The 12,240-nt window shown below is 35.8% G+C and overlaps 1 long non-coding RNA gene across 1 annotated transcript in view; it reads right to left on the minus strand.

Annotated features, from left to right (window-relative positions):
• Positions 1–7,342: 7,342 nt before the first annotated feature.
• LOC118154540 (uncharacterized) overlaps positions 7,343–12,240 on the minus strand; it is a 62,431-nt gene continuing 57,533 nt past the window's right edge. Inside the window, exon 4 of the long non-coding RNA XR_004744540.3 lies at positions 7,343–7,560. This is a non-coding gene — a long non-coding RNA (uncharacterized LOC118154540). The remainder of the gene's footprint in view (positions 7,561–12,240) is intronic.

Genomic DNA, 12,240 nt, shown 5'->3' on the forward strand with positions numbered 1-12,240 from the left:
TAGCAAGAGACAGATTCTAGCACCTTAAGCTCTAGGGCATCTTTGACTGTTTGGCAGAAGAGGGAGATACAAATACTGTGCAATTGTCTCTAAAGAAATCCCTCCTTCCTGACATTTCAGTACCATTTTCTCCTCCTAAGCCCACATTCCCTCCCTCTCTGTCCTCTTCCTTTCTTTCTCTTTCTGTGTCTCTTTCCTCTCCCACCCAGAGTTTGTCAATTCTTAATTCCTTAATGCTGGCAAACCCAATTTAATAGACTCTTTTCATTCCCTTCACTGTAGGTCTAGTACCTAATGTTAAAATGTGGAAGTACTTGGTCTTGGCCTTTGAGTTGCAGAGTAAACTGACTCAAAAGGGTCATATATTTACATCTTGATACAAACCAGATCATCTAAATATCTGTCTCTCATTAGACTGTGATATATCCCACTAAGATGAGACCATGACTTTATTCATCATTGTATCTTTAGTAACTAAATATGTTTTGAAGTATAAGACCTGATTCTTTCCTTTATGTTGTCTAGCTTGTAATATTTCTATTTATCCTTCAATATCACTTCTTCTGCAGTTCTTCCTTGATGCCAATTTGGCAGAATCAAGTGTCTTTTATGTCTTTATATCTCCTATAGAACTTTACTGGTACCTCTATTATACTGCTAATCCTAATCATACTTTCACAGATAATTAGCATGTCTCCTATCTGTCTCCTTTAATGTTAAATGCAGGCAGAGAAAAGTATATTGTCCCTCCTCTGATGCCCTCCGAGGGATCATCCACAGATATCATGATAAATGTTAATGAGCGAAATTTTTTTGTGTGTCATTAAGAATGCAGTCTTATTTGCAATGTGGGATTTTCAGGGTTTAGAACTTTTTCATTAAAGGAAAAAAAGTTTCCATTCCATCTGAGCAGGCTGACTACTGAATACTATGTATTATTTGCATATCTTAGAGAAATTTCTGCTATATCAAGCAAATAAAATGCAACCAGGACCATAGGAATCAGAATAGACCAGCTTAGACTTAACTGGCTGTCAATTACTTAATTTATCTGAGCCTCAATTTATGCATCTATAAATAGCGATATAATATGTGTATTGGGAAGTTTATTGAAAGCATATTTGTATGCATCGCTTGGCTCATATGAGGTACTTGATTGTTATTATTAAAATTAATATTGCCAATTCATTTGGCACCATCTATGTGCCAGACACTGCTCTTGGGAACCTCATGACCTCTCATTGCATTTGATTAGGAGTCACTGCCCTTCCTTGAAAATTTCTCAGAAACAGAAGTGTAGAATTTAGATAGTGAGAATCATGTTGTTTAAAACTTACATTACCTGGGTCAAGGATATATTAAACAAGTCAAAGACCATTTTTGTAAAACCATATGTTTAATGTTTAGCAAGTGAGAGAACCAAGTCTCTTTGAGACATTTTTTGAAGAAGAAAAACATAAACAGATGCCTTGAGAAAGCTATGTATATGAGAAAGATTATTCATTCTGAAAACAGAAATTGCCGCCCTTATTGAGACCTCTATTCCTTATTAGTCCAGCTGCTCTGTGGACCAAAGAACCCTTCCTGGGTGATTTGCACCTTTTCCCAAAGTAATGGAGTCTCGTATTCTAACACCTGGTACCACCTGCTCGTGTTACGCTAAATGGCTTTGCAGCCTCCTTGACTTTCAATGAGAAGATAAAATGATCGTGTGCAGCTAGGAGAGCATATTCTGGGGGCACAGTAGAAGGAAGAGGAATAAATTAAAGCTGTTCCCGCTCTATGCCCTTAGGTAAAAACAGACTTAAGAGATTTAAAAATGTTGAACTTTGGGTCAGCTGGGCAATCAAATAAGCATCTGAAAGGATCTGGAGGGAATTTGATGCCAGATATTTGAGGCTCAAATGTCAAGAAGGTTTAGAAACTTTACCACAGGGCTGGGGGCAGAACGGTTTGCTGTGAGTGTTCCTGATAACCTACAGGATTCATTTAGCTTAATAGTAAACAGTAAATATAATTTTAAAATAAGGCCTATTTCCCCCTTCACTTGGTTTTCATTTAAATATATATTTTAGAAGATGAAAAACAGGTGTTAATTTGCAGAATATTTCTTTTCTCTTTGGCTATAATATTAATTTCACAGTGAGCAGGTCATAGAAATCAACAGAAAATAGTACTTGGTAGAAAAAACATACACATGAATTTTGAGCATTATTTGAATGTAGAAGGAACTTTCAAGTAGTGAATTCTGTAACTTCAGGTCTCTTTGCTGTGTCACTGAACACTTTCTTACCCCAAACAGATGGAGATGCTTGAGAGGAAGCCACTGGCAATTTTTAAACATGAAGGCCTGGGGTGGCTCCCTAGGATCAAATACTGCTCTTGTCAATTTGTAGCAGTGTGAATTCTGTGCCTCAGTTTCCCTATATGTAAAATGGAAATAATGCTCATCTCACAAGGCTCTTGAGAGGATTTAAATGGTTAATTCATGTAATGCACGGATAACAGTGCATGGCACATAGTAGGTGTTCAGCAAATATTTGCTGATTGAAGTTTTAAAAATGTACAAATCTATTTCTTCTTTGATTCTTTTTGGAAATTTTATGCTGACCTTTTTACTACCATTAGTTGCTACTGCCTTTATAATTCCTTCCATTACCCCCAAGTGTTTAGAGTCAAGCACAGTAACTATTTAGGTTGCTGCAAAAACAACTGCATTTTTTGCCATTAAAAATAAGGCAAAAACAGCAACTATAGTCAGTGATAATATTAGCTATATTTGTTGGGCTCTTCTATCTCACATCCTTGGCAGCTATCCTCTCATTTCTTGTTTGGCTAGAATATAGTTCAGAAGTCTTACCAGACCATTGTAGTGCCTTTGTGTTTTCTCCCTTCTCATCTCTCATTTAGTTCAGATTTGCATTATCTGAACAACCCAGGTGATTTCCTGTTATGCAGTTTGTTCTGGCAGCAACAGAAACTGCCACCATCCACTGACAAATACTTATTTGCACTTTAAGGTTACGGTAACCAAAATGGCACATTACTGGTTCAAAAAGAGACACACACACCAATGGAACAGAATAAAAAACCCAGAAATAAAGCTGCACCCCTACAACCATCTGGTCTTCTAAAAAGTCAACAAAAATAAGCAATGTGGAAAGGACTTTCTGTCTCATAAATGGTGCTGGGATAGCTGGCGAGCCATATGCAGAAGAATGACAGTGGACCCCTACCTTTTAGCATATACAAAAATTAACCCAAGATGGATTAAAGATTTAAATGTAAGTCCTCAAACTATAAATTCCTAGAAAACCTAGGAAACATCATTCTTCACATCAGCCTTGTCAAAGAATTTAAGGGTAAGTCCTCAAAATTAATTCCAACAAAAACAAAATTTGACAAGTGGGACCTAATTAGATGAAAGAGATTCTGTACAGCAATGAAAACTATCAATGGAGTAAACAGACAACCTAGAATGGAAGAAAATATTCTTAAAGTATACATCCAACAAAGGCCTAATATCCAGAATCTATAAGGAAATTAAACAAATCAATAAGCAAAAAACAACTCCATTAGAAGATGGGCAAAGGACATGAATAGACACTTCTCAAACAAAAGACATATAAGCAGCCAACAAACACATGAAAAACGGCTCCACATCACTAATCATAAGAAAAATGCAAATCAAAACTACAATAAGATATCATCTGACACAAGACAAAATGGCTATTATTAAAAAGTCAGAGACAACAGATGTTGGTGAGGGTGTGGAGAAAAAGGAATGCTTATATACTGTTGGTGAGCATGCAAATTAGTTTAGTCACTGTGGAAAGAAGTTTGGTGATTTTTGAAGGCACTTAGAACTACCATTTGACTCAGCAATCCCTCTACCAGGTATATATCGCAAAGAAAACAAATCCTTCTACCAAAAAGACAAATGCACTTTCATGTTCATTCCAGGACTATTTGCAATACTGAATATGCAGAATCAACACAGGTGCCAATCAGTGATAGACTGAATAAAGAAAATGTGGTAAATATATACCATGGAATACTATACAGCCATAAAAAGGAAATCATATTTTTTGCAGCAACATGGATGCAGCTAGAGGCCATTATCCTAAGTGAATCAACACAGAAAAAGAAAACCAAATATCATCATGTTCTCACTTATAAATGGGAACTAAATCTTGGGTGCACATGTAATAAAGACAGGAATAATAGACACTGGGGACTCTGGAGCTAGGAGGGAGGAGAGACAGCAGGGATGAAAAACTAACTGTTGTATACTATTCGCAGTACCTGGGTAAAGGGATCACTCATACCCAAACCTCAGCATTATGCAGTATTATCCAGGTACCAAACCTGCACATGTACCCATTTAACGTAAAATAAAAGTTAAAAAAATAATCAGGTCAATCATTCGCTATTTCAAAATCCTTAGTAGGGCATTTTCTGTAGCAGTTATTATGGGACTTTGCAAGCATCAGGCACCAGGGTTTTGGAGTTTAATTGGGCTCTCAAACTTTTCTTTCCTCTTTTATGACTCCTTGGCTCTTTTTCTGTAAACTATCACGATTATGGTGCAAGCTAATCTCCATTTTCTGTGCCATTACTACCATTAAATGAATCATGCAGCACTGTCTTGTGGTGGTAAAAATCCTTGTCTTGAGTTAGGATGTTTGGTTACAAATCCCAGTTCCAATTATTAGGTAATCTTGGGCAATTTGCTTTATCTCTATGTTTCACAGTTTTCTCATAAAAAGGAGATAAAAATACAAACTCTCTTACAGTGTTATTTGGAAGATTAAATAAGTCAATGTTTTAAAAATATATATGACAATGCCTTGCTTCCTATGTGCTCAATAAGTGTTAGCCGTGCTGAATAGTGAAATAAAATAGAATAAGCCAGACTCTTCTAGCTTTTTTCCTCCTTCTGTGCATGCAGCAAACACAATGGTTGAAGAGATTGCCACACATGCTAATGAAATGCATACACTATAGGCACTGAATAAATATTTATTTAAGGCATAACTCTTGTCATGCTCAATAGATGTTAAAAACACAAAAGCACATTTCTCCAACATGACATGCCTAAATAAAGAGATTATTTTTACAGATCCTCCTTAATAGAAGAGTGAAACATGAGAATACAAAGAAAAACATAATTCCTTGTGAATCCCTAACATCTTTTTGCTGTTTGTTTATTCATTAAACAGTTATTAAATTCTTGTTGCACAATGAACAATAAATCCTTTACTAGATAAACTATACAATGGCATTTGACTAAAAGAATAGAATTCTAACCAATCAATTCAATTGTCTATATGTCATTGAATTTTACTCCACTTCCTTTTGAAGTTCTTACCTTTAGTGTAGGTGCCGAGGTCAGGATACTAAATTCATCTACACAGAAGAGGCAAATGGTTTGACAAATTATTTTTAAAAAACACTTACAATCAGACGCTAGAGAATAGGCAGGTCTGAATACTTTTGTGTCACTTCTACTAATTCATGGTTTTAAGTAGGCAAGTATATACTTGCTTAGCAAGAAATCTATGACTTAAATTGACATCTCATTTTTCCTCCCAAAACATTTTTTAAAAAGAACATTTTTCAGTGTTAATGTAAGCAAAAACTGATTTATTCTTTTTACATGTCTTAACCAACTTACTAATATTTTTAGAAAATTATTTTATCTAGGTGTCCTTTCCTTTTATTAACTTCTTTTCACAGTAGACTTTTTTTTTTTTTTTCTGAAGGATAAATCTGTGTTCTATTATAGCCAGAGGGACATTTAAGATACTGCTTTGCACCTGGGAAAGCTGTTTAATTACTCGAGCTGTCAAAATGTTTTATTGTAAACAGCTTTTCTGATAGATCCTCTTTCCCTCCTATGAACTATCTCCCCCAGAAGACGGTCTGCTTTACAGAGGCGCTTAAAGTACAGGTGTCATAATTTAGAGAAATGAAGTTTTTATGTCTGAAAATACCCCATCCTTCTTCTTCTGCCTAAATAAGAAATATTGTATGTTCATTTTTACTAGTTTATGTGTATCATAAACACTATCATATTAAGAAGATTTAAAAAATTAAATAGAATATTAATTTCTAAACTGTCTAAACTATAGGTAGAAGTAAGATTTTATCTGAAATAAAAAAATCAAATATTTGAAGTTGAATGTATTCAATAAAGATTTATTTAAAAAATTTAGAATGCAATCTAGCAACATAAAAAGATCTAGATGTTGCCAAATTTTATAATTCACTTAAATAAACTGAATATTACATAAATAAACTCAGGAACCAAAATAAATTTCTGTGATACACAAAAGTCTTTTCACATAACACAGATCAATTTGTTATATGACTATGTCATTTGTTGAAACCTTATTTCATTTCCAGGGCCTGTGCTGTGCTTGGAGTACCAACAGCATTAATAGTTAAGGAAAGACTTTCTTTTTTATGCACAGAGGCAGGGCTCCAATTTATGTACCATTAATTCTCAGTTCTGGAGTTTTCTTGGATAAATGCAAGGGTGGTTGGTTAAGTAGAGAAACACAGTGAAGACTATATAATGGCTTTTAAAGATCATCAGCAGCTAATTGCCATAATTAGAAAAGAATAATTAGTATATTCATTTAAATTACGCTCCTATCTACAATCCTATTGTGAATGATAATCTTTTTATATTCTTATGCATTGATAACTGTCAGGTGAAAATATGGAATACATATTTTCTGTGAAATACATAGAAAATTCAAACAGATAATCTCTTATTATTAGATAGGATAATTGATAAACCAATTATCAATTCAAACAGATAATCTCTTTTTATTAGATAGGATAATTGATAGACCAAGAAGATGGAAACTATAGTTAGCATAAATTATAGTTTCAAATGGAGCTCTAAACCCAATTTTAATGAGTTGTTGCTTTCTGACATGAGTGTGGGCATTAAGCTTTCTATGCTGTTAGTACAACTCAAAGTATGCTGTGGTTTTGCCCAAAGATGCTGCAATGACCCTCTATCAAACAGCATGTGAACTTGGTCATTACTCCAAGTTTGACTCATTCTACACATAATAATACACACACACAAGTACCACATGCAAACTTTCTTGCTTCTTTAAGAATTAGGATTACAGTCTTCATCGAAACCAACTATTTGGGCTCTGGGTATTCAATAAGTCAGAAAGTAACCAAGAATTTAGGAAGGTAGAAAGACTTGTAAAACTATAGACAGAGAAAAATAGAACAAAGATACTTAGAGGTAAACAAGAGAAAATAGTGAAGGAAGTTAACAGTAGAAGGGATGACAGGAAGCAGGATGGTCACATACGACATGTGTAGACCAGTAGTATTCAACTCTGGCCACACAATAGAATTACCTGGGAACTTTGAATAAAATATCCTTTCCTGCACTTCATTGCCACAGATTGTTTTAATTTGTCTTGAGTGGAGCCTGGACACGAGTTTCATTCAAAAATGCTTAGGTGAATTACATATGCAGTCAGGGTTGAGAGTCGCTGATGTAGATTGTGGGGACCAAATATTCTGTGGGCAAATCATAGGATGCCCCATTGAGTCTGAATTTCAGATAATCACAGGGCTAAACAGTCTTTATAAAGATACATTATTCTTCACTTGTTTACATTTGAGTAATGTTATGCTTGATTGAATGTTTTTTCTCTTAAAGTAGTAGCACTCATGGAGTTAATCTTTAATGGTTTAATCTAGTGTTTCTGTAATTTATTTTCAACTTTCATTTTAGATTCTGGGGACACATGTGCACATTTTTTACCTGGAGTATATTGAATGATGGCAAGGTTTGAAGTACTATTGAACCCATCACTCAGAAAGTGAGCATAGTGCCCTATAGGTAGCTTTTTAACACTTGCTCCATCCTCCCTCTCCCCTCTTGTATTCCTGTGTCTGTTGTTCCTGTCATTATGTCCATGTGTACCCAAGGTTTAGCCTCCACTTATATGTGACAACATGGCGGTATTTGGTTTTCTGTTTCTGCATTAATTTGCTTATGATAAGGGCCTTCAGCTGCATTCATGTTGCTGTAAAAGACATTATTTCATTCTGTTTCTATGTTTATGTAGTATTCTGTGACATATATGTACCACATTGTATTATCCAATCTAATATTGATGAAAACTTGTGTTGATTCCACATCTTTACTGTTGTAAATAGTGCCTTAATGAACCGGAGAGTGCACGTGTCTTTTTGGTAGACCAATTTATTTTCCTCTGGGTGTATACCTAGTAATGGGATTGCTGGGTTGAATGATAGTTCTGTTTTAAGTTCTTTGAGAAATCTCCAGACTGCTTTCCACAGTGGCTGAACTAATTTACATTCCCACCCACAGTATGTAAGTGTTCCCCTTTCTCTGCAGCCCCACCATCTGCTATTTTCTGACTTTTTAACAAAAACCATTCTGACTAGTGTGAGATGGTGGTTTTGATTTACATTTCTCTGATTAGTGATGAGCATTTTTTTATATTCTCATCACTTGTGGGCTGCTTGTATATATCTTGTTTGGAGAATTGTCTATTCATGTCCTTTGCCTGCCTTGTAATAATTTGTCCTTTGCTCATTGATTTGTTTAATTCTCATATAGATTCTGGATATTAGGTTTTTGTGAGATGCATAGTTTGAGAATATTTTTTCCCATTCTGTAGGTTGTCTGTTTACTCTTGTTAGTTTCTATTGCTGTACAGAAATGCTTTAATTAAGTTCCACTTGTCAAGGTTTTTTTTTTTCTGGTTTGTTTTTTTGTAATTGCTTTTGAAGACTTAGCCTTAAATTTTTTGCCAAGGTCAATGTCAAAAAGGGTAATTCCTAGGTGTCCTAGAATTTTTTTCCCAAGACACAATCTTGCTCTGTCACCCAAGTTGTAGTGCAGTGGCATGATCTCAGCTCACTGCAACTTCCGCCTCCCAGGTTCAAGTAATTCTTCTGCCTTAGCCTCCTGAATAGCTGGGATTACAGGCATGCACCACCACACCTGGCTAATTTTTGTATTTTTATTAGAGGCAGGGTTTCACCATGTTGGCTAGGCTGGTCTGGAACTCCTGACCTTGTGATGTGGCCACTTCAGCCTCACAAAGTGCTGGGCTTACAGGTATGAGCCACCACACCTGGCTCATAATAAATATAAGTTCTCAAACTGTGAAAAAAATTTTCACAGTTTGAGAACTTATATTTAAATCTTAAATTTGGGTTAATTTTTGTGTATGGTAAAAGGTAGAAGTCCAGTTTCATTCTTCTGCCTATGGCTCACCAGCTATCCCAGCATCATTTATTGAATAGGGAGTCCTTTTCTCATCCCTTATTTTTGTTGACTTTGTTAAAGATCATATGGTTGTAGTTGTATGTCATTTCTTCTGGATTCTCTATTCTGTTCTATTGGTCTATATGTTTGTTTTTATACCAGTACCATACTGTTATGGTTACTGTAGCATTGTAGTATAGTTTGAAGTTGGTTAAGGTGATTCTTCTGTCTTGTTCTTTTGCTTAATATTGCTTTGGGGCTGAGTGCGATGGCTCAGGCCTGTAATCCCTGCAATTTGGGAGGCCAAGTTGGGTGGATCACCTGAGGTCATGAGTTCCAGACCAGCCTGGCCAACGTGGTGAAACCCTGTCTCTACTAAAAATACAAAAATTAGCCAGGCGTGGTGGTGTGTGTCTGTAATCCCAGCTACTTGGGAGGCTGAGGCATGAGAATTGTTTGAACCTGGGAGGTGGAGGTTGCAGTCAGCCAAGATAAAGCCACTGCACTCCAGCCTGGGTAACAGAGCAAGACTCCATCTCAAAAAAAAATTTCTTTGACAATTTGGGCTCTCTTTTGGTTCTATATGAATTTTCAAATAGTTTTGTTCTAATTTTGTGAAAAATGATGAAATGATATTGGTATTTTGATAAGAACAACATTGGTTCTGTAAATTGCTTTGGGCACTATGGCCATTTTGATAATATTAATTCTTTCAATCCATGTGCCTGGAATATTTTTAAGTTCGTTTGTGTCATCTCTAACTTCTTTCTGCAGTGTTATGTAGTTTTGTGAAGCTCTTACTCCTCCGATGTATTCCTAGGTATTTTATTCTTTTGTGGCTATTGTAAATGGGATTGCATTCTTGATTTGGCTCTCAGTTTGAATGTTAGTGGTGTATATAAATGCTACTTTTTTTAACATTGATTTTTTCTATTCCAAAACTTTACTGGAGTCATCTATCAGTTCTGAGAGTCTTTTGGTGATATATTTAGTGTTTTCTGGGTATAGAATCATATTTTCTGCAGAGATAGTTTCACTTTTTTTTCCTAATGAAATGCCTTTTATTTCTTTCTCTTGCCTAATTGCTCTGGCGAGAACTTCCAGTACTACATTGACTAGGAGTGGTGAGAGTGGGTATCCTTGTCTTGTCCCAGTTCTGAAGGGAAATGCTTACAGATTTTGCTTGATGTTGGCTGCAGTTTGTCCCAGATGGCTCCTATTATTTTGAGGTATGTTCCTTCTAGGGCATTCTGTATTTGTATGTGCTGAGGAGTAGGAAGAGATTTATCTTTGAGTTCTGGTAAATGGAAGAAAAAGGTCTGGCATTTTTCTTAATGGGATAAAAAAATAGCACCAGGCTTTAGCAGATAAGTGATGGAATCAGGTGAGTGATAGAGAATAAATATAAGAATAAAACTTCCTGATTTGACCAAATGACAATTTTTTATTTTAATCCTTCCAAAGACAAAATCTCAGGAAATCAAAACTATAAGGTTTCCTAAGAAATCTAAGCAAAATGAATTATGGAATTTTAAAATGCAAAGACAATAGATATTCCAATACCTAAATCTTGTTCTTGATTAACCATTTATGCTTACAAGGCCTCTGAATAAAACATCATGTAAGAATATAAGACAAAGCGAAGGGACTAATATTCGTTTAGAAATTGCCCCCAGTCTCTGAACTGCAATGTGAAATGTCAGTGTGCTTGTTTGAACCGTGTGTGTGTGCATACATGTGTGTCCACAGTGAATAGATGAGGACTTTTGCTAAGGTGTGATCACTGAAATGAGCAATCCAAACATTACTCTACATAATTCCATTCCAAAGCTGAGTCTAACATGTAAAAAGAGCATGATCAGAGATTGTTGGTCATCAAGAAGAACAGGAGGAAAGTTTCCAGATCCTTGGCACTATGCCTGGGGAAGAGAGGATCTCAACACCTGTCAGCCATCTCTGGGCCAGAGGAAAGCCACTAGGGGTTGTCCTAAAGAGTTCCATGGGAGAAGAGATTGTGCTGTCTGATGACCCCTTACAGTTTTCTCCAGTATGTCCCTACTTTTTCTGGTCCAGCTGAGTTTGTTAAACTTGTCCTGCTTCTGAGATTAGTTTCTTTTCTACCATGTGAAGGTATAAAACTGCTACACTGTTTTTGCATTCTTTTCTTACCTTTCTCAGAAATCCTACACTTACTACATAATTAAAAACTGGACTTTAAGCTGATTTCACTCTCCAATGAGTTTCCTTTCTGAGATTTTTCTTTCAAAGCCCTAACAATAATTGTTGGTTCACATGACAAATTCAGGAGGCTTTTCACTTGATACTGGGATACTCCCTCTGCTTCTGAGCAAACCTGGTTCTTGGAATCAAAGTGATGAAGCCATGGATCTTTTTATTTCCTACAAAGTCTTTCCATACAAATTAATTCCTGTAAGTTCTACTTGTATTTTCACCCAGGTTTATGACTCATACTCAATGTAATAAGGTTCTTATCTCTCTTTATTTGCTCAGTATTTAACACTGTCACAATCCAAGTTTCTGAAATGGAAAATAACAACCTAGGATTGAACTCATGGTCTCTGAAGGCCCTGATTAGTAAAGAAAGTGACAGAAGGACCCTGGACGTTTTTAGAGGTGTGTGCGCATGCACGTTTGTGTATACTCTTTTGTTTTGGTTTCAATTTAACTCTCCTAATCTGAAGACGGTGATTTACAATATGAGTAAATTAAGAGCACATGGTTGGAGTAATTCAGATTGGCTGCAGAAAATCCATGGGAGTCCCCTGAGATGAATCTGGCCGGGTCGCTTCTGACAAAATATGGCAAAACAACCCAGAGCAAGGTAGGGGATGAGAGAATCTATGGCAACTAACCAGGTATTAACTCCCAGTGCTTGACATTAGAATTCCAACAACAAAACTCAATAAAACAAAAACAAAAAAACCAAACTTGCA

Source organism: Callithrix jacchus, chromosome 6 (assembly GCF_049354715.1).
Source record: "Callithrix jacchus isolate 240 chromosome 6, calJac240_pri, whole genome shotgun sequence".
Taxonomy (NCBI): Eukaryota; Metazoa; Chordata; class Mammalia; order Primates; family Cebidae; genus Callithrix; species Callithrix jacchus.